We start from the raw sequence: 24,674 nt of genomic DNA on the forward strand, positions 1-24,674 counted from the left end.
GGGGGGGGGGGGATATTAATTCTGACTTCAATTGTATAGTCTTTTTATTTGGAAATGCAAATTGTGGAAAATCAGGCTTAAATTTTTTTCCAATAAATTGCAAAATTTACATTGCTGTTCTGAACAAAGCTCATATGCACATGATTGGGGCATGTGTCTGTGTCTGTGTGCCATCTGTAACTGTGCACTTTACTGAATCAATAGTTTTTCTTGTTTTGGAGCAGCTGTGGATATCACGCTCTACAAACACTCTGCAGCTGCAGTGATGGTGTAGTTGCAGTATCTGTGATGCGTGCCAAAACCAGAAAAAAAGGGCATTTTAGACTAGGATTTAGACTAGTCTAACTCTAGACTACTCTCTGGGAGAATTCATAAGTGGTTTAAGAATATGGGCCCTGATCTTTGCCCAAACATGAAATAAGGATTTAAATACAGATTATAATCTCTGCTTAAATTGTTACCATTAAATATTATTAAATTTAAGATATCAAATAATAAAAAGTAAAAATCACAGTTGAGAAATCTGAAATTAATCAGACTGGCATAATGTAAACAAAGTTTTTATTAAGAGAAATTTTCATAGAAAGAGTTATTTAAAAGAGCTTTAGGGGGGAGGGGGGGATCATGTCCATTGATTTGTACATTCTTCAAAGTCATAGTCTCGGACACAAGACAAATTTTTTCAAAGCACAGAAATGTATACAAATGGATTCAAATAAATAAATTAGGTTGACAAGCTTCTGCCTGTTATTACCTACAAGTCTAACTTTCAGTCACAGATTGTAAACAGATATTTGTTAGTAAACAGACTGCAAACAGAAGCTCAATATCCTGTACAGTTTTCAAGAACCAAATCATGAAGTTTTGCTTAAATCTTCAAACTATGAACAAAACAACGCCAGGGAGCAGCTCCTCTTTTGCCAGCTAAGTGCTGACGTTACAAAGGGACATGGCTGAAGAGATAGGACACAGACTCGCCGTTGTGGGTCCTGCGGATGGCCTCAGCAAGGATCATGGAAATGTCGATGACCTGTGTATTTCAGTAACATGTTAAAGAACGATATGATCACAAATACATTAAAAAAGGTTTTACAGATAATTGTTTTTTTTTTAGGGTACAATTTAAACTTAATGTGCATGTGATTTATTTTCTTGTAAACATCCATGTTTTACGATCAATGGAAATTTGTCTGATGGTTGTCAAAACCGCCAAAGCAACACAAAGTCTGTGCTAATATTACCTTATTTGTTTATTGTGAAAATCTTTTAAATAATTAAAAAGACACAATAGACATTAAGACAATATATATTGATATGTTTTGTTCAAGGAAGTTAATGCAATAGTTAGTTAATAATTAATAAATACTTTAAATATTTTGCATTTAGATTTGTTGACATGAAATAATTAAATTCATAGTTCAAGTTATGGTAGTTATGGTAGTTTTCTAATTTACTGTAATAAAATGTGATATAATAAGAAGAAGAATGATTGAGGATTGTTTTGCTCAAAGTTCTACAAACTATAACCCATAATGACAGTGTGAGAGAAGTTTTTGTGAAATCTTTGCAAGCTTGTACAGAAGTGTACACATGTAGAAAAGTATCCCAGACTTTACAGTCAAATTTAAGCTCAGGTACATCCTGTTTTTCACTGATCACCCTTGAGATGTTTCTTGATAGGATGCAACTTGTAAATTTAGTTGATTGGAAATGATCAATAAAGGAAAAATGGCCAATCTCGGTCCTAGAGGGTCGGTGTCCCTGCAGAGTTTAGCTCCAACTCTCCTCAACACATTTGCCAGGCAGTTTCAAGTATACCTAGGAAGACCTTGATTAGCTTGTTCATGTCTGTTTGATTAGTCTTGGAACTAAACTCTGCTGGACACAGGATCTCTAGAAACAAGTTTGATGACCAGTGCATTAAGAGTATGTCAAGCCATAAAGTTAAAGGAATTGTCTTGCCAAACCAAGAACCTAATAGTCACTTAGTGAAGATCATCGCTTGAATCGTTAACATCGTGGTGTCATAGTGCTTGAGAATGAGTTGTATAGACTAGACTAGTCAGGATCGAGGAAAAGAATTCATTTTGGAATATGGCTGTAGCCTAATAAAATAAGCAAATGTGAACCGATGCATGCACTTCTATTTAAAACAACAATAATGCACTATACTTAAAAAGCAACACTGAAATTACATTGGTTTGTGATACAAAAATGACAGTGGAGCATTAATTAAATCCAATTAAATCTCTGAATGTCCTCAACCACCACCATATGCTAATAATAATAATAAAGATTGTATAAATGCATCATCCATTACTACTTTGAATAACATAAATATGACAAAAAAATTTTTAAACTAAGATGCCTTCCTAAAACACCAATTCCAAAATCTGGGTTGTATATATTGAACAAGTAGCACATCTTGGAATCGCAAGCTGATCAAAAGGAAGTCAATAAGGCAAACGCATAATTTTGTTTCAGTATTTTTAAATGTACACTGTGAAAAATATCTGTAAATTAGCAGCTTTCTGTATTTTGCGATTCAAGATTTTATTGTCCGCATTTATTTCTGCTTTCAATTTGCATTATGGGACCTTGAGCTTTCTCCCATCAACTGTTAATAGGGCTGGATGATATGGCAAAAATGCAATATCAATAATTATTTTTCATATTGACAACATACATTTTGATACAAGTTGGTTAATACTCAATCATTTGTTACATACATGTGGACATTTGTACCTTTAGGGTTCTTTTTCCCTTCTAGCTTTAAGTTACTATGAGGTCCACATTTTAGATATTAATATGCACCTTAAAAAACAGGTAGAAACAAAAATTTACCTTTCGAAAAGGTATCGCCACCAGTGAGATTTTGTAAATTTTTTCTGAAAGTGTATAGACAGACTGTACTACATCATGCACAGCAAACAAAAAATAGAGAATGATTTTATACTTTTATATATTGTACCAACACATTTACTGTAATAGTGGACAAATAATATTTGAAATCAGTACTGCAGATATCCTGTCTTAGCCAAAGCATCTCATTATTTCATGGTGCATCAGGACCACTCATTTACACTCAGCAGTGTGTTTCAGAGATGCACTGATCATTTCAGCTGCTTTGAAAATTTCTTTCACTGTCAGAGAAATGCTGCAGGACAGGTTGTTTCAGACATTTGTCTACAGATGCCTTGTTTACTGGGGGAACAAGGGTATTTTTACAGCTTAACAAATACAGGCAGCAGCACAAGTTTTGTCGTCAGCCCAAACATAAACATTGACTGGTTTTCAAAACAAAGCCGCATGAATATTTGCCAGTCTGTTCACTTTTTTGCATAGTGTGCACATATGAGAAAATTAAATCTTATTTAAAGCATGTGACACAAACACGCACATCAATCCAATCACTTTGTTATCATGCATTCAAACCTGATGGTCGGTGATCAATCTCATAATTGTATTCCAACTGAAACTCAAAAAGTGTCCATGTAAATGAAGCTATTTATTTAAGATTATTTCATCCAAAACAGCGGATTAATTATCATAACCTAAGAGATTTGTGAAGAGAACACGTGACTAAAGCTGTAACATCCTAGCTTCAATCCACCTGTACATTTGTTTAAAGTGGTTTAAGTTAAAGGTGGGTTTTCTGTAAATCTGTAATACTTATAATTCATTAGCCACTGTAGAAAAGAAGATAAAGTGTTGTACATTGTAAATTCTTAATTTACTACTGTTTATAAATAAGGTTATACAATAAAATAATATGGTAAAAATACCAGTTTGCAGTCTCAACCAAAGCAAGCTGCAAATTCATCTATATTGCATATTCACGTATATTGAATACAGTATTATTAAATGAAACTTGGATGGAATGGAACTTTTTTTTTTTTTTTAAATAATAAAACTTGCTAATTCAATTTAGGTTAAATGAAACCATAACATGACAAACCTGGATTTTGGGACAATGTTTCATCTTCTCCTCTTGAGGAATTGTATTGGTCACAACTACAGCTTCAAAGCAAGCGTTGTTATGCGTGAAATAGCTGGTCCAGAGAAGATGCCATGAGTAAGAATGGCATACACTTTGGTTGCTCCAGCTGATATTAACCTAAAACACACATACACACAAAACATTGTAAGAAACACCCATCAATTAGCACTTAAAAATCACAAACACATGAATGTTGCAGTCACTAGATTTGTCATTATATTGTATTTTATATAGGCATGGGGTGGTATAGGTTTTCTGACAGTATGATAACCATGAATAAAAATAAAACAAATCACGATATTGTGCTTACTGCTCTAAAATATGTTCTTTTAAATGCCCGGGTAAAACAACTTGGTTCCCATTGAACACAATATTCATTCATTCATTCATTCATTTTCTTTTCGGGTTAGCCCCTTTATTAATCTGGGGTCACCACAGCGGAATGAACCGCCAACTTATTTACCACGTTTTTATGCAGCGGATTCCCTTCCAGCTGCAACCCATCACTGGGAAACATCCACACACACACATTCACACTCATGCACTACGGACAATTTAGCCTAACCAATTCACCTGTACCACATGTCTTTGAACTATGGGTGAAACCGGAGCACCTGGAGGAAACCCATGCGAACGCAGGGAGAACATGCAAACTCCACACAGAAACGCCAACTGACCCAGCCGAGGCTCGAACCAGCGACCTTCTTGGTGTAAGGCGGCAGCACTTCTTACAGTGCCACTACGCCGCCTTCTGAACACATATATTTTATTTAAAAAAAAAAACATTTCAAATATTTTGGAACAGTAAACATGTCAGGTAAATAATTAATATAAGAGCCCCTATTATGGGTTTTTGAGATGACCTTCCATGTAGTGTGTAACACAACAATATGTGAAGTGAAAATATCCAAAGTGGATAAATCTGAAAGTGCGCCGTGTTTAAAACTATTGATTAATTTATAAAAAGAGTCGACTCATAGTGCTTCAAATGAATCGTCTTGATAACGAGTCTTTAGCCGTTTTGGCATGACGTCAATACGAAACTTAAGCCCGCCCAATTGTTGAGCGCCGCAAACCTGGGAAATTGAAACTGCGGCCCTGACCACAAACACAGTAGCAAAGAAAACAGGAAGACAAGTCACGAAGATGCTGTGCTCAGCTAGATCTTATTGGAAGTGTGAGGGAAAGTTAGTGTTATTAGTGTTATGAAACTGTGAAGAGTCAGTGGTTGAGTGTTATTTTTGCAAAAAATACCTCAGCATTATCGACCCAGCCTTATACTGTTCAAGTGCTTCTGGAATCTACACGCTTAAACGGGGGATTCGTCGGCCGTTTGTTAAAGGAACGTTCAGAAAAGACTATTGATGTAAGGGACTTGTCCGTAGGATGGCTGACGTGAAACTGACGTTTCGACACAGTAGCGAGATCCCGAAGAGCAAGTGTTTTCGAAACACTGCACCGAAGCATGATCCGAAAAACCCAGGTCACCCAGGTTTGAAACACCTGGTCATGTGACTAAAGTGATTCAAAGCATCCATCAGTTCAGAAGCATTTCGACACCTGGTGAATCTGCGTTTTACTGACAGGGTCAGAAAATCTTCTGTCTCATATAGCCTAGTGGACCGTGCGTGTGCATGATGTTACTGTGCTTCAAATTACTTTTGGGTTCGAATCCCGACGTGTACAAATACTCCGAATTCATGATTTTATATATTTTAATAATGTTACTGTTTTATGGTGTAGTCTAGATAGGATACAGCTGATACACCATCAATTTAGCATCATTTTTGTAACAATGTAAAACAATAATGAATATTTTACAGTACTGTGACGATTGGGTTTAGGCTTTGGTAGACGTTAAAAAATACAATGGGAAATTTATTGAATAACATAAATAATTCTTGATTACTTCTGGCCACAACCATGTCAGATCTAGCAACAACCCTGTTTTATGACCAAAACAAGACATTTATTCACAAAGTGTTTATTCGGATGTCAGAGCAATGTTGAAACAAACAATACAAGAACAAAGTATTTCAGACTGATATTAAAGCATTTCAAAATAGCTGTATCAGCCTGGATTTGAACCCAGTATCCCCGCACGGTAGTAGGGACCCTAACAGCTCTACTAAATAAGTGCAATACATAAAAAGACCACTAGGTGTCACTGTAGAGTGGGGTTTCGAAACGTTTCGAAGCTTCGACACATTCGCTTCGACTGTTTCAGTGTTTCATGAAGCCTCGCGTTGCCCACCACTACTTGTCAGAGCTCGACAGGAACTTTATCAGTACATGGATCAGTGGATCAAGGATCAGTTTCTTCCTCCTTTTCACAAGTGTAAGTAAGTGCATTACCACGGTTGCCTCCTTGTTTTCTCTAGCTTGCAAATTATGTTTAATTGTGTTTTGTTACTTGTAACCGCTTGTAGTGTATCTGGTTAACTCTTTATATTCTCATTTCGCATTTAATGCCACGTTGAAAGTGAGACGCGTGCCGCTTTGTTTACGGATTTAAATGCATTTGTGAGCTCGCGTTCCACTGCCGTTTGTCATTGCTATGGCCACCATCAGCTGTTCTTACACACGTGCAGTGGTCAAGTTTCAAAATAGTTTAGCTTTTGCCACTGTGTGGATTAATAATGAATGTGTTTCACTGTTTTTACTTATGGTTAAGAATAGAGCGATATGCTGTTGTTTAACTGCATTGGGCTCACACACATACCTGCCAACATTTGTCACTGAAAATCGGGGAGACCCGGGGGGGGGGGGGGGGGGGGGGTCGGGGGGGTTAGGTTAGGGGGTGAGATGTCTGAATAACACTGTTAAGAACCATGTACTGTGGTGTTAGTAACTACAATGAAGCGTGTTTCGGGCAGCCGCTGCAATCGGATCTGGGTTTCACAGAGCATACCAAAATGCTGAGAAAAGGGAGGGGGGTTGAAATTACGGGATACATAACGAGTTTTCCAGGATACATAACAAAATGGGTGGGTGGCTGGAGATGGGTCTGAAATATGGGAGACTCCCGGGAAAAACAGGAGTGTTGGCAGGTATGCTCACACATACGCTGTGCACTCTGACTACTTCAATATTGTTGATAAGCCGTGCTGGGCATTTCACTCTGTCTCGCGCTTAACGCTGTCGACCAATCGCAACAGGCTGTCATCGGTCCAATCAGCACAGATTAGCTTCGCGCTAAGGAGTGGTTTGGGAACAAATAAGTCGCTGAACAATTCATATGGGAGTCGGTAGGATAATTAGGTAAAAATAAATGCTTATTATAAGACAATGAAAGTGTTTTTTGACCTTGCATGCATATCAGCCTGTTGTTGGAGACCCTAAAAACCGAAATATGACCCTTTTTAATGTATAATAGGGGCTCTTTAATATAAATCATTGACTTCTGCTGTCTTCGTTAGTTTCTATATAAACTTGGAAGATATGCAGTCTTGGATGTTGGCACATAAGACATTTGTTTCTCAAATGTTTCATGGTCTTAAAAAAAAATCGAATTCCATAAAACCAGTATAACAAAAATAGGTTGCGGTTAAAAACCTTGTCTTTTCCAAACTGTGGTAAACCTTAAAACCTTGGTTATAGTCCCATGCCTAATTTTATAACTGGGAAATATTGGAACAGAATAAATTAAAATGATATTTATGCATGTTTTAATTTCTCTCAAATCACATTAAAGCATTATTGCAGACAAGTGAACAGTAAGTGATAAACAAACAGGCAAATACAGAGATGAAAATAATGCTTAATATTGTTCAGGAGGTATTGTATTGTGTTATTAATGTTAATGACTGCTATCACTTTAAGACACACCTTATTCAATATTTAGGGGAAATTTTTTTTTTTTTTACATATTTATCTAATACAGATCCCTCTCAAAAATTAGCATATTGTGATAAAGTTCATTATTTTCTGTAATGTACTGATAAACATTAGACTTTCATATATTTTAGATTCATTACCACAACTGAAGTAGTTCAAGCCTTTTATTGTTTTAATATGGATGATTTTGGCATACAGCTCATGAAAACCCAAAATTCCTATCTCAAAAAATTAGCATATTTCATCCAACCAATGAAAGAAAAGCGTTTAATACAAAAAAGTCAAACTTCAAAATTAATTATGTTCAGTTATGCACTCAATACTTGGTCGGGAATCCTTTTGCAGAAATGACTGCTTCAATGCGGCGTAGCATGGAGGCAATCAGCCTGTGGCACTGCTGAGGTGTTATGGAGGCCCAGGATGCTTCAATAGCGGTCTTAAGCTCATTCAGAGTGTTGGGTCTTGCGTCTCTCAACTTTCTCTTCACAATATCCCAGATTCTCTATGGGGTTCAGGTCAGGAGAGTTAGCAGGCCAAATGAGCACAGTAATACCATGGTTAGTAAACCATTTACCAGTGGTTTTGGCACTGTGAGCAGGTGCCAGGTCATGCTGAAAAATGAAATTTTCATCTCCATAAAGCTTTTCAGCAGATGGAAGCATGAAGTGATCCAAAATCTCCTAATAGCTAGCTGCATTGACCCTGCCCTTGATAAAACACAGTGGACCAACACCAGCAGCTGACATGGCACCTCAGACCATCACTGACTGTGGGTACACATGCAAATGACATGCAAAATTTGCTTTCATCCAAAAAAAGTACTTTGGACCACTGAGCAACAGTCCAGTGCTGCTTTTCTGTAGCCCAGGTCAGGTGCTTCTGCCGCTGTTTCTGGTTCAAAAGTGGCTTGACCTGGGGAATGCGGCATCTGTAGCCCATTTCCTGCACACGCCTGTACACGGTGGCTCTGGATGTTTCTACCTCAATCTCAGTCCACTGCTTCCGCAGGTCCCCCAAGGTCTGGAATCGGTCCTTCTCCACAATCTTCCTCAGGGTCCGGTCACCTCGTTGTGCAGTATTTTCTGCCACACCTTTTCCTTCCCACAGACTTCTCACTCAGGTGCCTCTATACAGCACTCTGGGAACAGCCTATTCGTTCAGAAATTTCTTTCTGTATCTTACCCTCTTGCTTGAGGATGTCAATGATGGCCTTCTGGACAGCAGTCAGGTCGGCAGTCTTACCCATGATTGCAGTTTTGAGTAAAAACCAGGCTGGGAGTTTTTAAAAGCCTCAGGAATCTTTTGCAGGTGTTTAGATTTAATTAGTTGATTCAGATGATTAAGTTAATAGCTTGTTTAGAGAACCTTTTCATGATACACTAATTTTTTGAGATAGGAATTTTGGGTTTTCATGAGCTGTATTACAAAATCATCAATATTAAAACAATAAAAGGCTTGAAGTACTTCAGTTGTGTGTAATGAATCTAAAATATATGAAAGTCTAATGTTTATCATTACATTACAGAAAATATTGAACTTTATCACAATATGCTAATTTTTTTAGAAGGACCTGTACATTTAAGCACTTATGTGAAAAATTTATAAATTTATCTTTATAAAAAAGTTATTACTGATTATTGAATGAATCAAATGGCTTCAACCAGCACAAGTTAGTGGTAGGTGTGGTCACATGGGTTTGAGGTGCGAGTGACCTCACTTTCAGAGTAACTGCAGCAGTTACGGATACTGAGTAAAAGTTAGGCCCAATCCCAATTCTACCCCTTAGCCCTTCCCCTTACCCCTCGTTTTGCGCGCTCGTGTTGTTTTCGTGTGTTTACATAGGTGAATATGACCACCTTGTAAATGCACAGTATTATGATCTTATTGCCACATTAGATCGTTATGATAACATGATATTTGCCTTCAGTGATTTCCTGAAGATAAATACCAAAAAAATGACACAACTGAAATAACTACAGCAGTCACGATCGTCTGATCTCATATGAAGCAAGAGATCACGATGACATATGGTGACAAGTCCAGGTGCTGTAGTGCTGTCCCAATTCTTAGGGGTAAATTTTGAAGCCCTTCCCCTTCACACTCATTTAAGGGCCAAGGGGAAGGAAAAGGGGTAAAAAAATATATAGAATTAGGATTGGGCCTTAATATTGTATAGTTTCAAATATTTCAGTATTGATGCATATTAAAATAGTGATCATTTAGACAGCTAGCCAAAAAAAGAATTAAAACATTTAAAATGTGATTTTTTCCTCACATTACTTTGCCAATTAACAGAGGAGGGTACTAACGAATTGCATTGACTTAGCTAAATTTACTTGAGTAAATTTGTTGGGTAACGTGTACTTTGAGTAAATTTAGAAATGTGTACTTTTACTCGTGTAAATTCTGAGAAAAAAAACTTTACTCTTACTTCACTACATTTGGTGGCATTCCTCCAATACGGTCAAATAGTAATAAATAGGATTCATATGACTTCTTCGCAAATATTACGAGGTGCCACGTTGGAGAGGGTGTTGCGAGAGGTTGCTATAGAGATGCGTCTCCTGAGCCCGTGCGTGCCTGTTCTGGAATGAATGATGGCTGATGAGTTCATAGGATCAGATCACCGGCAGCTTCAAGCTCAGTCTCTGTGTACACTACAAGAATGAACTGATGATTTACATGAATTCCAGCTTTAACCTTAAAAACACGTTAACGGTAATTTGATAACTATTGGCACCTTTTCACTAATTGTAACACCGTCATGAGTTATTTTGTTAGATTAGCTCCGGATTTGACTCATCTAATGTGCATGCCCAAATATAATATATGCATAGCATCCTATAGAAAATATTATATTAAAAGATAGACTTGTGAGGGGTGTATTCATTCATGCTGAGCACTGTATACATAAAACATTATTGCATTTTATTTTATTCCTAAGATTGCATGTTCTTAAAATATGTAAGAATAAAGAGAGTAGTAACTAGTTACTTCAGTATTTTCTCTTACTTGCATAACTTTATGAGTGTACTTTACTTGAGTAAAGATTATTAGATTGGATTTAGTTTTTTATTCATGTTTATAAATTTGTATCAGTGATGCGGTTTAAATAAATTCATCTATTTATACAAATAACGTGGTATTTGTAGTAGTTTCTAACTTATCTGCAGCATGGCAAATTGTACCGCAGGTGTCTGCCATATCATCAACCAATATGGCCACGCGATCTTTCACATCTCCAACCAGAACCATGCGGTCCACCTCATTTGCCTTTTTCCTTTCTTTGTGGATAAGGGCAAAGTCGACATTCAGCCTGTCTGCAATGGAGGTAACCCTATCAATGGGAAAATAAAAAACACAAGAGGTCAGCATAACCTAAAGCTTAGCTAAGCAGGCAGATGATGAGAAGGCGTCCCTGACCTCTTGGCTCCTCCAGCATCGGGAGACACAATTGTGCAGTTCTTCCATTCTGGTATATTTTCCTTAATCCATTTCAAAACCGCAGGCTCTGCATATAAATTGTCCACTGGAATGTCAAAAAAACCCTAAAAAGGAGGAGAGATGTATGTTTTTAAATCTTTGTGCATGGGCCCCACACCTTTTGTGTATTTTGATGAATTTTAGTCATGTGTGATTACTGGATAAGGACACGATGGAAGAAATTTTACAAAGATCATTTTCTCCACTATTCTAAGTTTGATCGTGGAATATAGGGCAAGACTATTAAACAATTTCTATTTATTGAAATAAATGTAAAATAAAATCAAACAAATGGAGATTTAGTAGTGGCAAAAATGTTTCAAGAAAACAGCCTTCTATTCAGGCATACTGACATTATGATTAATTGGATTTTGTGAGCATGTCACGTAGTGCTTGGATAGTATAAAACTTTCATGGGCTCTGTGTTTCAATTGTTTGCATTGTGACAACAAAAGAATACATGTTTATTTAGGAATGCAAAGGAGAAGGTATAGGGAATCAAATACAGGGGAGAGCAATCAGGTTATTTTTATTATTTGGTTTTTAATAAAAAAACTGTATACAATTTTAACAGTATATAAACAAAAGTAAGCTAGTACCGCTTCCTCACCCAACTGCAAAACATAAAAAAACCTAGATTGATGTTCAAATTGTAATTTCAGTTTAATACATGTATTTTTGAATATGTAACTCCTTTTCACGAGTTTAAAACCCACCTGTATTTGAGATGCATGCAGATCCATCGTTATAATGTGGTCGGCACCAGAGACTGATAGCATATTGCCACCAACTTAGCAGAAATCGGTGCGCGACTCTGCAAAAAATACAAAAATACAAAAAAAGTTATGTAAATATGATATACACAAACTACTTTACAACATACATTGCATCCATACACAGAATAGTACCTAGAATAGCAAAATCGAGTAAAGGAGGTCGAGCCTTCTCATTTATGGCTGGAATAGCCTTCCTGATAACGTCCGAGGCTCAGACACACTCTCCCAATTCAAAACTAGATTAAAGACCTATCTTTTTAGTAGAGCATACACTCAGTGCATCACTTAGCGGTATGATACATGAATGTGCTCCACACAGGTTTTTGCATCTCGTTTATATAAACTATGAATAGCAGCTACGCTAATTATTCTCTATTTCCACCTGGGGATACTCATCCCTAGGCCCTCAGACTATGCGGCGCCACTAATTCGATCCAAGACCAGCGACGAGATGATCCCAAGGTTTCCATATCCTGGACCAGGCCGTATCCTGAGCAGCTGCTGTGGTGGTCATGGAGGAGTGGAGAGCATGAGACTGATTCCTGTGATGCTCCAGGGACATACGAGTCGTCGCTGAGGTCCAGCTTATAGCCTCCTGCGTCTAGACTGCAGCTCTGCACAAGAAGTTTGGCCAGAGGAGAAATGGTCGTGCCCAACTAAGTCTGGTTTCTCTCAAGGTTTTTCAATTTTTCACTTTCGCCAATTGGTGAAATTTTTTCCTCATCGCTGTCGCCACTGGCTTCAATGGTTCGGGATCTGTAGAGCTGCGCATCGATGGATTACTCTTCAGTGTATGGACTCTCAGTGTGTTTATTAAACCACACTGAACTGAACTTATACATTGAAAACTGAACTACACTGTTTCAATTTACTATAATCTATGTGAAGCTGATTTGACACAATCTACATTGTAAAAGTGCTATACAAATAAAGGTGAATTGAATTGAATTTATGTACTCCCTTAACTTTCACTTATTTGACAGAAGTGTGCCCAAATATATTACCTACATTCACTGAAAAATTTATAAAATTTATTTTCAAAATGGGGTGTACTCATTTATGCTGAGCACTGTATACATATACACTCTCACTGTTGATTTGTACTGTATTCTACATACAGTACCAATCAAACATTCAAACAATCAAACTGTAATCAGAGTTTGTCACCAGAATGGAGCAGAATTAAAGCATTTTCCAACCAGGTTTACCATTTCCCGCTCCTCTCTTACTCTGTATTCCAAACTAACCTGCTTCCTGCTCCACAGAAAATAAGGATTTACTTGATGTAAAATCACCTCCTGCAAAAATCCATCCTCACGAACATAAATTACAGTTATTAAGTGAAGTGCTTTGAAATATGCATTTTTTTATGTTTAAAGTAATCTCAACCAAAACAATATGAAAGGGTGGAACAGTGTAGCTCCTCCCCTTTGTCAAAAACAGCCAAGAGCGTTTTGTTTAATCACCACTCAGCCAGTGAGAGTGGTTGAGCTCAAGCGCATCAAACGAAAAGCAAATGAGAAGCGTCTTGAAGGGGGTGGGGTATGTCAGATACTAGAGAGCATTTGATTGGTCACGATTTGATGAGAAACTGAACTGAGTTATTGTGAATAAAACCACTAATCCATTTGGGTGGAAGTCACGAAGCTTTACATGTTTATATCAGTTTTATATCTTCTAAATGCAAATTGTGTCACTGTTTTGGAGCACACTAGCTAAGAGATGTCTTATAAACTAACACTACTGATTCTAACTTCTAAAAAAATTTTATTTTAATTTAATGAGACTTTTAAATATAGATTTATTTTCAATCCAAGTAGACCATCAGAAAAAACAGACAGAGCAGATTGAATACGCATACTAAAACCCTCAAATTTTAAACTTTCAAAGAAAATGAAAAATTCATTGGGCTGAACAAACCTCTTTCACTTGCCCATCCCTTATCTTCAAAGTGGATTTCAAAATGCAAGTACTGACTATTGTTGATCATCATTGTGTGTCCCAAACACTATGGTGGCAAAGCAGCTAGGCTTGATTTGCAATACGCCACTGGAAATTCTGTGTTTACAGAGAAAGCTCCCATTGCCTTGCAAATTACACCCACATTCACTAAAGCATCAAAGCGTAATGGTTTCTGTTGAATACGTAATAATATATTCTGAACAATGATGAAATGTAACATCCTAACCACCATAGTAGGATACAACTGAAGTCAATGGCGGTTTCCAACATTTTCTTATATTGTGGTCAACAGTACTCAAACTTGGAACTAGTGGTGGATTAGTATAAGATGGCATACTGTAAGTTTCATTTTTGAATGAATTACTTTTGATTGTTGGTCCTCAAATTAAAATGGTCCCATTTTACTTGCCCCCATGTCATCTCAAACCGCAAATACCTACAATCATCTTCGAAATAGGGCTGCATGATATTGGAAAAATCTGACATTGCGATATTTTGTTTTACTGCGATATATAGTTGAAGTCAGAATTATTAGCCCCCCTGTTTATTTTTTTTCCCCCAATTTCTGTTTAACGGAGAGATTTTTTTAACCACATTTCCAAACATAATAGTTTTAATAAGTCATTTCTAATACCTAATTTATTGTATCTTTGCCATGATGACAGTAATATTTTGCTAGATATTGTTTTTCAAGACACTTCTATACAGCTTAAAGTGACATTTAAAGGCTTAACTGGGTTAATTAGGTTAACCAAGCAGATTAGAGTAATTAGGCAAGCTATTGTATAATGATGTTTTGTTCTGTAGACTATCAAAAAAAATAGCTTAAAGGGGCTAATAATTTTGACCTTAAAACATAATTTGGGAAAAATTTTTAAAAGAAAAAACATTTCAAAGGGGGGCTAATAATTCTGACTTCAAATGTATTATGATATGAATATCATTTAACCAGATGATTTGAATATAGCTCTATTTGGAAAGATTTCGTTAATTTATATTGACTAAGAGGGTAAAGTCATTTTCTATGCAGTGAATATGCATACAATATAATAAATTACAAGCAAAAATAAATAAATAAACAGTGCTTTATGGTTTTCTGGGGAGTCTAAAAGTATTCAAGCACTGAAATTGAACAATTAAATGTAAAATAAAATGGCCATTGTTGTATAAAAAAATAGTATCTTTCTCTTTTAAGATTTAACAAACATTAATAAAACAAAGATCTATTCCTGTGACATGAATGTTGTAGATACACACATTGCGATATCGATGCTCAAACGATATATTGTTCAGCCCTACTTCAAAACACAAATGCATTTATATATTCTTTAACGAAATCTAAGTTTTTTTTGTCCCTCTTACAAAAGTCCAAAATAGATCAAATTGAAATGATCCTCAAAAAAGTCATTATTGAAGATTCTGCAAAATCTAATGGAGCAAATGAATCCAAGTCGTACAACAGGATTGGTTTGTATAATAACACCATTAATATAGGCTAAATATAGCCTTTCATTCAAATCTATACACACAAATGCTGAGCACATTGCATATGGTAATCAGATGCTAAAACCAGGATTCATACACATTTTTTCCACTAAAATTCCATGACTTTTCCAAGACTTTTCCAGACCTTTCAAGTACATTTTCATGACGTAATGTTTCATGTAATGTCCACATATACATGTTGAATAATAAAAAAACATAACGTTGAAATTTATTACAGCTTATCATAGAACACGCAACAATCTATTTTGTTTAAATTTGTTTTTATATCCATGTAAAACTTTGATAAAGCTTACACAGCACTAACAATGTGAGAGCAAGGACAGAAAAGTAAAGACAACTAACCTATATTTAAGTTAGGACTGCACAATATATTGTTTCAGCATCGATATCGCAATGTGCATCTGCAATAGTCACATCGCAGGATATGCAATGTTGGGATTATAGTTTAATATAGAGTTTAATCACAATGGGGTAACAGTTTGTCATCTGCATGCATTTTTAAAGAGATAGCTCAACCAAAAATTACTTTCCATTTTTATTACCCCCTTAACTTAAATAGTTAAGTACATTTTAATCTTTGAGTGAACTGTCCCTTTAAGGCCTGTGACTGTGTGAACATTTCAATGTTTCAAATTTTAAAACATCCGGCCACAAAACTTTTTAAAACTTTAATAAAGATTAAATAATATACAATGAAGACTATCCAGTGTTGATTATTCCATATCTGTACCTGAATAGTGAATGCCTGAAAACTATAATACTTTTTATCTTTATTATATAACTTTTATCTATTATTTTTTCTATATTATTCAAGATTCAGTCCCCTACAAAAATCCCCCCAATTAATCCAAATAAACCCGGTAAATCATCTAGTGAAATTGTATTAACGTCACAATATATATCACAGAAATCCAAAATATCATAATGTCAGTTTTTTCCAATATCGCACAGCCCTAATTTAAGTATACAGATATTTGTTAAACTAATTTCCATGACTTTTCCAAAACTTTGTGGGGTTTTTTAAAACTTCTCCAGGCCTGGAAAATGCCATGTCAAAATTCCATGGCTTTTCCAGGTTTTCCATGACTGTATGAACCCTGTAAAACACATATGCGGCTTTCAAAAACCAGTGAAGATTGCTCTAGCATGTAATTTTGCCAATGACTATTACAGGCAATTGTATTTAAGGTTTCATGCTAAATATTGTAAGGCAACTTAGTGAAGGCTAACCAGCATCTTATGTAAAGCCAGACAGAATTGTGGAAATTTTGTGCTGTTTCTGTGCAAACTTTTGGAAATAAAATACATAATACTAATATGTGGATTTATACATGATGATTTTGAGAGTATAGTAACTTAAAACATAAAAAATAATAACTTCAAACTTTTTTTCAGTTTTACAATGCAAATCAAATTTGATCCAATTTATTTATTATATTTATTCTATTTTTTGAAAGGTTTATGATATTTTGGAGCAGTAAACGTGTCAGGCTATACAATTCAAATGAATCATTGACTTCTGCTGTCTTCATTTGTTTCAAAAACACTGATTTCTTTAAAATTTTTATACCTTAGGAACGATATTACAGAAAATGTTGGCTGTTTTAAAACCTTGACTTTTCCAAGTTTTAAAACAGCCAAGTTTTCCAAGTTTTTAAAACTGCTTTGAGGTTGCTATTGTTGGTGCCTCCAAGCACTTGTTTTCTGCTTCTGTTATGAAGGGTTTTATTCTGAACCTCCAGCTGCCGCACCAGATCCTGTAGTTTACGGACTTTTCCAAGCGTGGAATACCTTGAAAACGGTTATCATCCCATGCCTAATAACTACTAAACTCTCAGAAATAAAGGTGTGTGAGCTGTCATTGGGGTGGTACCTTTTCAAAAGGTACAAATGTGTACACTAAAAGGGCCATATTAATAACTCAAGATTACATATTGGTACCTAAAAAGTACAAAAGTGTGTTAGATTTTTTTTTTACATTACAAGTACACTGTAAAGAATCAAATTGTTGAATCAAATTAAGTTTTCTTAAAATATTAACTTAAACTATGTATAACTTAAAAAAATGTAGTTGAAACCTGATTAACTTATTGAAACCTGATGAACTTATTGAAAAATATTTGTTGCATTTACTTTTTGTCATTAAATTTTTTACAGTGTATAGCAAATTCTAAACATGCAAATTCAGCACTACATGACATATATAAAGCTCAAAACACCTACCAACTGTCTTCATCCTCAGCTTTAGTACATAACTCCAAGTCAAGTACTTCGACTTCATCCAGGGCGGATTGGTCCATACTTGCTTCACTTGCTCCCAGCAGGCCGGAATCACAGTTACTTGTGACAAACCATCCCAGTGTTTGTTTGGAGCCAGAAGAACACGGCAAGCTTAAGAACCCATCCTGCTCCTCTGCCCTGGAGGTGTCAGGTAGTGGAGACATGTCTTCACTGCCACTGCTGTCTGCTGGAGCAGAGAGTTCCAAGTTCCCAGCGTCCTCTGCTCTGGGAGAAGTGTCCATGACTTTGTGCAGGTTATTAATATTACTTCCTGCTTTGGTTGCTATTGTTGGTGCCTCCAAGCACTTGTTTTCTGCTTCTGTTATGAAGGGTTTTATTCTGAACCTCCAGCTGCCGCACTAGATCCTGTAGTTTACGGACTTCCTCAAGCTCCACCGTGGTCAGGTTTGGGTCGAGTTCAGGCTCAGAATTGGACATCACCTTGTCTGTATCACCATTATCCGCTGGCTGAATATCACTTCCACTATCAGGGACCACCATTCTCCTGCAATATGAATGTACAGTAACAACATCTGTGTTTCGATAATCAAATATATACTGCAACATAACGTACATGTTTCTAGACTGATCAATGGCAATAAACTAATAAAACAACTGTTTAACCTTCTTGTGTTTCCACGTCAGCAAATATATGCTTCATAAATAGTATTTTATCCAGTTCTTAAGTAAATAATGTCCAAGTGTTAAAGTGCTGGAAAAATGTTCCTAGCAATAAACAATGACACACAAGTTAGCAATGCAAACCAACCAGCAAACAAATGAGGATTGTTTAGACTATCAAGGATGTACTTGCAGAATTACAGAAAAAGTTTCCATTAAGTGAATTACTCTGTAAAGATTATTAAATGTTTTTGTGTTTTTTAAACAAAACGTGTTTAATAGATAAAATGTTGATGCATTTAAATGAACATTTAGCTAATGTTTATGTCAAGTAGAGTGTAAAATGAGCTGCGCTTACAAATTAAATGATTACAGCACAATAATAAACATACCTCACCTCTCGCCACAGTTTCGGCAAATGTCCGATTTATTATTTCAATATTTTAACAAAATAAATCGATTTTAAATAAGCAAACCGCTGTTTTGTCGTTGCTATGCTATAAACACAGTATTTTGGCTGTGTTGAGCTAGTTAGCTCGTTTGCTATCGTCGTGGGGGTGATGGACACCATTTGAACCAATCAAATTAGACCGCCAGCCCACTGCAGTAAGCCACAGAAGGTATTTTGAAGTGTAGCCCCACCTAGTGGACGTTTGTGTAGTTCAGCGCTCAGTCAAGTGGCGCTCACTGTTCTAAAAATAACCATAACATGTTTATGCAGTTACTCTTAATCATAATTTAAATTTTTATTGTTCAGTTTAATCAGAAAATGTACTAAAATTTTTTCTGAACTGTAGTCATTCAAAAACATTTTGCAAAGATTATATTCCAGCAAACATTTGGACACATTTTTCATTTAACTGGTTTCTTCCAAATATATATATATATATATATATATATATATATATATATATATATATATATATATATATATATATATATATATATATATATATGTATATATATATATATATATATATATATATATATATATATATATATATATATATATATATATATATATATATACATGTATTTCAAATATGTATTTTAAATACATAATAGTATTCTGTAATTTGTATTTTATGGGGTTTATGAAACTGGCTTAATATTTTGTATCAAAATACTTTAGTGTCTTGTATTTTTGTATTTTTAAAATACTGTAAAATATTTTGTAAGAAGTGTACATGATAACGTCATAAAAATGCAGCCTCAGATTGATGCTTTCTCAGTTATTTACTGAGATCAGAACAGAAAACTTATTAAGAATGTGGTAGGCATGGGTCAGTATATGATTCTGAAGGTATGATAACCTTGGATAAAAAAAAAATTAAAATCACGGTTTTATGGTTTTGTGATTACTGCTCTAAAATATGTTTTTTTAATGTCTGGGCAAAAAAAAAAACATTTTATTTTTTGAACACAAAATATTTATTTTGAGAAACATTTAAAGTATTTTGGAGCAGTAAACATGTCAGGCTGAATAATTTCAAATCAATCATTGACTTCTGCCGTACTCATTAGATTAGAAAATACTGATTCATTTACAATTCAAAATGGCATCTTTTGATTTTTTTTTCTGCTGAAGATACTGTTGTACTAAAAAAAAAAAAAATAAAATTTTGGCGGTTTAAAACCTTGACTTTTCCAAACCGTAGTATACCTTGAAAACGGCTATTGTCCCATGCCTAGAAGGTGGTCAATGCTTGGAGTATGGATGGAAATTATGCAACACACAAAGAAAATAACAGACAAATGCAACAAAAGTCAGCAATCATTGAAAAAAGTTTACTGCAAAATACCTAGACTAGTAATATATATATATATATATATATATATATATATATATATATATATATATATTATATATATATATATATATATATATATATATATATTGGCAGTATAGTGTGGTATCAGCATCTTTGCTTAAGAAACGAGATGGAATAAAATATTAGTCCGGCCCCACTACCGCATAGAATGAGGCTCTTGGGCAATCGCTCTGCTGTTTGCCAGATCTGGGTCACAATTAAGCCATAGCCAATCTCACATATTAGCCAGGATTCAACCAAATGAACCAGAATTGACCCTATTCTTGGTCACAGTTTGTTTTTATTTCTGGCCCAGATCAGGCCCACACCAGACACTTACATCTGGACCACATACTGAATGGAATGATAGCTCTAGGTGGTCTGTTTTCTGTCAGATCTGGGCCACAAATAAGCCATAGCAATCTCACATATTAGCCAGAATTCAACCAAATGAACCAGTATGATCCCTATTGTGGCCCAAATTTGCTTTTATTCTGGCCCAGATCTGGCCTACACGTTACAAAAATTCCAGCGTGCATTGTAGTATAAATACATTATATAGCTTATTGATGCTCCAATTTTTATTAATTTGCCGTTTATTCTGCTGTTTATGTTTGACGTTGTTGATTTTGTCACTTTTAGTATCTTATTTTGTGGTGTTTTGTTCATTTTGTTAATTGTCACCATTGTTGAGGTTCATACGCTGATTATTGACGTCTCTGTGAGCAGAGAAGTTGAACCATAGAACTTGTATTTTAACTTATAAACCTTCATAATCCTTCATAATTCAAATAAAATTTAAACATTTTTTTAACATCAATGAATTACATTATTTCATCACAAGGTTGTGCCTCACTTAATTGTATTGTTTATTTTTTTAGTTGTTTTTTTGTTGTTGTTGCTTGTTTGCTGTAATGAATAAACTTTTCTAGCAAAGTTCTCAAAAGTTACAGCAGCCCCAAAATAAAATTATATTAAGAGGTTCAGGGCTATGAGCCCAACTAAAGCAAACACTGTTCTCCATGATGGTGACTTTAGTCTATGTGGTCCACATTGTTTTAAGATAACGGGATCACATTTGCCGTATCTTCTCTGGGCCGATTTAGGCTCACAGCACATATTAGCCAGAGCTAACTGTGCCAAATATTGCCAAAAGTGGCCCACATTTTTTTTAGGATAACTGGGCCACATTTGCCATCTCTTCTCTGGGCCACTTTTGGCTTAAATCCACATTAGCCAAACATAAAATAAATCAGTTGTTATAAATGAGTTATTAAAACTATTATGTTTAGAAATGTGTTTAAAAAATCTTCTCTCCATTAAACAGAAATTGGGGAGGAAAAAATAAACAGGGGAGCTAATAATTTAGGGGGGTTAATAATTCTAAATTCAACTGTACATATATATAGATTCTGGTAATTAGGCAAGTTATTGTATAATGATGGTTTGTTTTATAATGAATTTTATGATTACGTTTTTTATTTTAGGTTGTGAAGCATATAATACATTTTAAAATAAAATAATTAATGGCGCTCACTGTAGTAACATTTCTATTCCAAGTAGAGAGAGACATGATCGAAGCTAATTTTCTCTGCAACTTTGTACGCATACTTTTTGTTTAATCGCGGCAAAAAGCATTACGCTGGGATTTTTAGGCTACCCTGTATTTTTATTTTTATTATTTTTAATTGGAAGGTTACAGCTATACAAATTCAGATTTGAATTTTCAAATATTTATTTTAAAAAGACCACAACATGTAATTAATCAGTTAACGTTTTTTCCCCTTATTTACATTGAAATCGGTTTTCAAAAGAATCGTTATTTTATTTAACAAAACCTTTTTAAAATCAAACAAGATATACAGTACCGCGGGTGTGCGCTTACCATAGAAAAGTGCAGCAGTCTTTGTATTCGAGTCAGGGCATTTAGGCAACTGTTACAATGTGGCAGTAGCATCATACAGTATGCCTGGCACTGAACTGTTTTATACACTTTTGTACAGTTCCTTGGTCAAAACCACTGCTTATCAATACACAGATGATTCAGAGTGGTCAACAGCGTAGTGGACAGTGTGTCGCCAATGATCAACAAAGCGCGGCGGGGCGAGTTTCGAATCTCTCATAGAGATCTCGTGTTTTCCTTTCTGCACCCCTCACATTTTTCTGTAGCTTATATATAATAAGTGCAGCTTTGGTCTTTTGTAGGAAAATAGATTCATATTTTAAGATGTAGGACGTCGTTCATATGTATACATCTATTCACGCACACACACTTGATACATTAATATAATTTTTTTCAGTTTCCAAATGCTATTGTGTGCATCAATTGCAGCCGGTTTAAGCTCCATCAGTCCCTAAAGGACACTGATAATATGAAATCTGTCCATAGTGTAAATGTGCAGGTACAACTTAATTTTCTGTCCTTAATATTTTGGTGTTTCAACTATAAAACTCATTACTCTTCCACTTATTAGCTCATAATTGGTGACCCCACCGTCATCACTATGTTGAGGCTAAATGGCTGATTGTCTCAATTGTCAGGGAGTAATGATTCAAGGGGGGTAATATAAATATAGTATAAAAAACATTGTGTAGAGCAAATGTTGCTTTGCACAATGTTTCTTTTTTATTTTATGTTGTATTATACAATTGAATCACTACTAGGCACTACTTGTTACTTGCTGGAGGACAAGGATACCCTTTTTCTGCTTTATATGACACCCTTACCTGCAGCCTGACACAGAGGAAACCTCAGTGACCCAGCAGACCAAAGAGATGGAACAGTGCTAAGAAATATAATTTGTCAAAAAAATATTTAAAATTAAATAGTTTGGACTGAAAGCAACTGTTCATTTCATTATTTCCTTAAATAAAATGAATGACTTTTTACACTGCTTTAAACACACACCTTTCAACGTGTAACAACATTTTCCTCTACATTTCTCACCTTAAGAATGATGCTCATGTGACTTTATTTGTCTTTGAAGATGGACCTATACAGCTACTTTAGAATTAAAATAAATAAATAAAAGATTGTTTTGTGATACAATAGTGAAATTCAAATATGGAAAGTTGCAGACAAATTCTTACACTGCTTGTTAGTTGAGGCAGAAGGAACTTATCTGCATGCAGAACAAAAACCATAAAAAGAACCTAAAGCTAACTGACAACAATCACGTACAACAGTGACAGATTTGTGTGGTTTAAGTCAAATAACCACTGATGAGCCTTTATTAAAGGACAGAGCAGCTCCTCTAACAGGTGGCCCACAGCAGTTAGACAGGCCTCAGTCTCATTTCTATTAGCTGCATGACAGAAAGAATATTCTTGAGTGTTTAATACAGCTCCAGTAATCAAATATTACTGGAGCTGTAGGTTTCTGTGTTTAATTATGACTTTGGACAGAGTTCTTCTAGCTCCAGAAGGATTACAATTTCTATAAGCCTTATATACAGTACTAGTCAATACACATTTGTATTGTGGCCATAAGAAATTAATGCCAGGGAAATGAAATGCATGAATGGTTACATAACATACTCAAAAAGCACGTTAAAGAGAAGATTAATTTTTCATTACAATAAAAGGCAGGGTGGCATGTGTAATTTAAATGAACTAATGAATTTTCTTATTATTACTTTTCCTTTTCTTATCTATTTATTATCTTATATTTCTTTCTTTCATTGATGCAGATGTGTAATCTGTGATTTAAAAACCTCCGCCTCTGTGAAATGCGTTGCCCTTTTTTCCTAACCGTGACTTTCTATGGTGACTCGTGAATTCGGTGATCTACTGAAAATGCCTTCAGGTATGTGCCGTGTGCATGCATTAACCTGCAGTTTTCCTTCAGAGGTACATTTAACTAACTCTTATCAGCTGTTTTGGAACCAACATACTCGCGGTAAGCAGGTTTTGGGTTAATCAACCGAGAGTTCAGGGTTTAGCAGATGGTAAGTTAACCCAGCTTTCTGGAATACCCCCCTGGACTGCGATACACACAGGGCCAGTACACACCAAGCTGACACCAAACAATTAGCACCAATGAAACCTAACTGTGTTGTTGCCTCGTGTCGGCTCATATCTGGACCAAAAAAGCACAAAACAGACAGCAGCTAACTGATATAAGACAGAGCACACATTCTGCGCCTGCTTAGAAGAGAAAGAGTTCTTAATGTGGGTGGTGACTGGGGCTATTTATTGTGTGGAAATCTAACAGTTAGGCTGTGTTCCAATTACCTTGCGAACTTCCCTAAGTATTTCCCCTCAGGGGAAACTCCGCTTTCATTTTAAAGTGTGTTCTACTACGTCAAGTAAACAAGGGAAGCTTACATGGACATACCCTCGACCTCTCAATTTTGGTTTTGGATTGGGTCCACTCCAGCACCTATACCATTTGTCTCA

At 35.5% G+C, this 24,674-nt stretch overlaps 1 pseudogene; it reads right to left on the reverse strand.

The window, feature by feature from the left end:
• Positions 1-791: 791 nt before the first annotated feature.
• Positions 792-18,086, reverse strand: LOC130241225 (ribose-phosphate pyrophosphokinase 1-like; annotated as a pseudogene).
• Between the last annotated feature and the right edge of the window lie 6,588 nt (positions 18,087-24,674).

This window comes from Danio aesculapii, chromosome 14 (assembly GCF_903798145.1).
Source record: "Danio aesculapii chromosome 14, fDanAes4.1, whole genome shotgun sequence".
Lineage (NCBI taxonomy): Eukaryota > Metazoa > Chordata > Actinopteri > Cypriniformes > Danionidae > Danio > Danio aesculapii.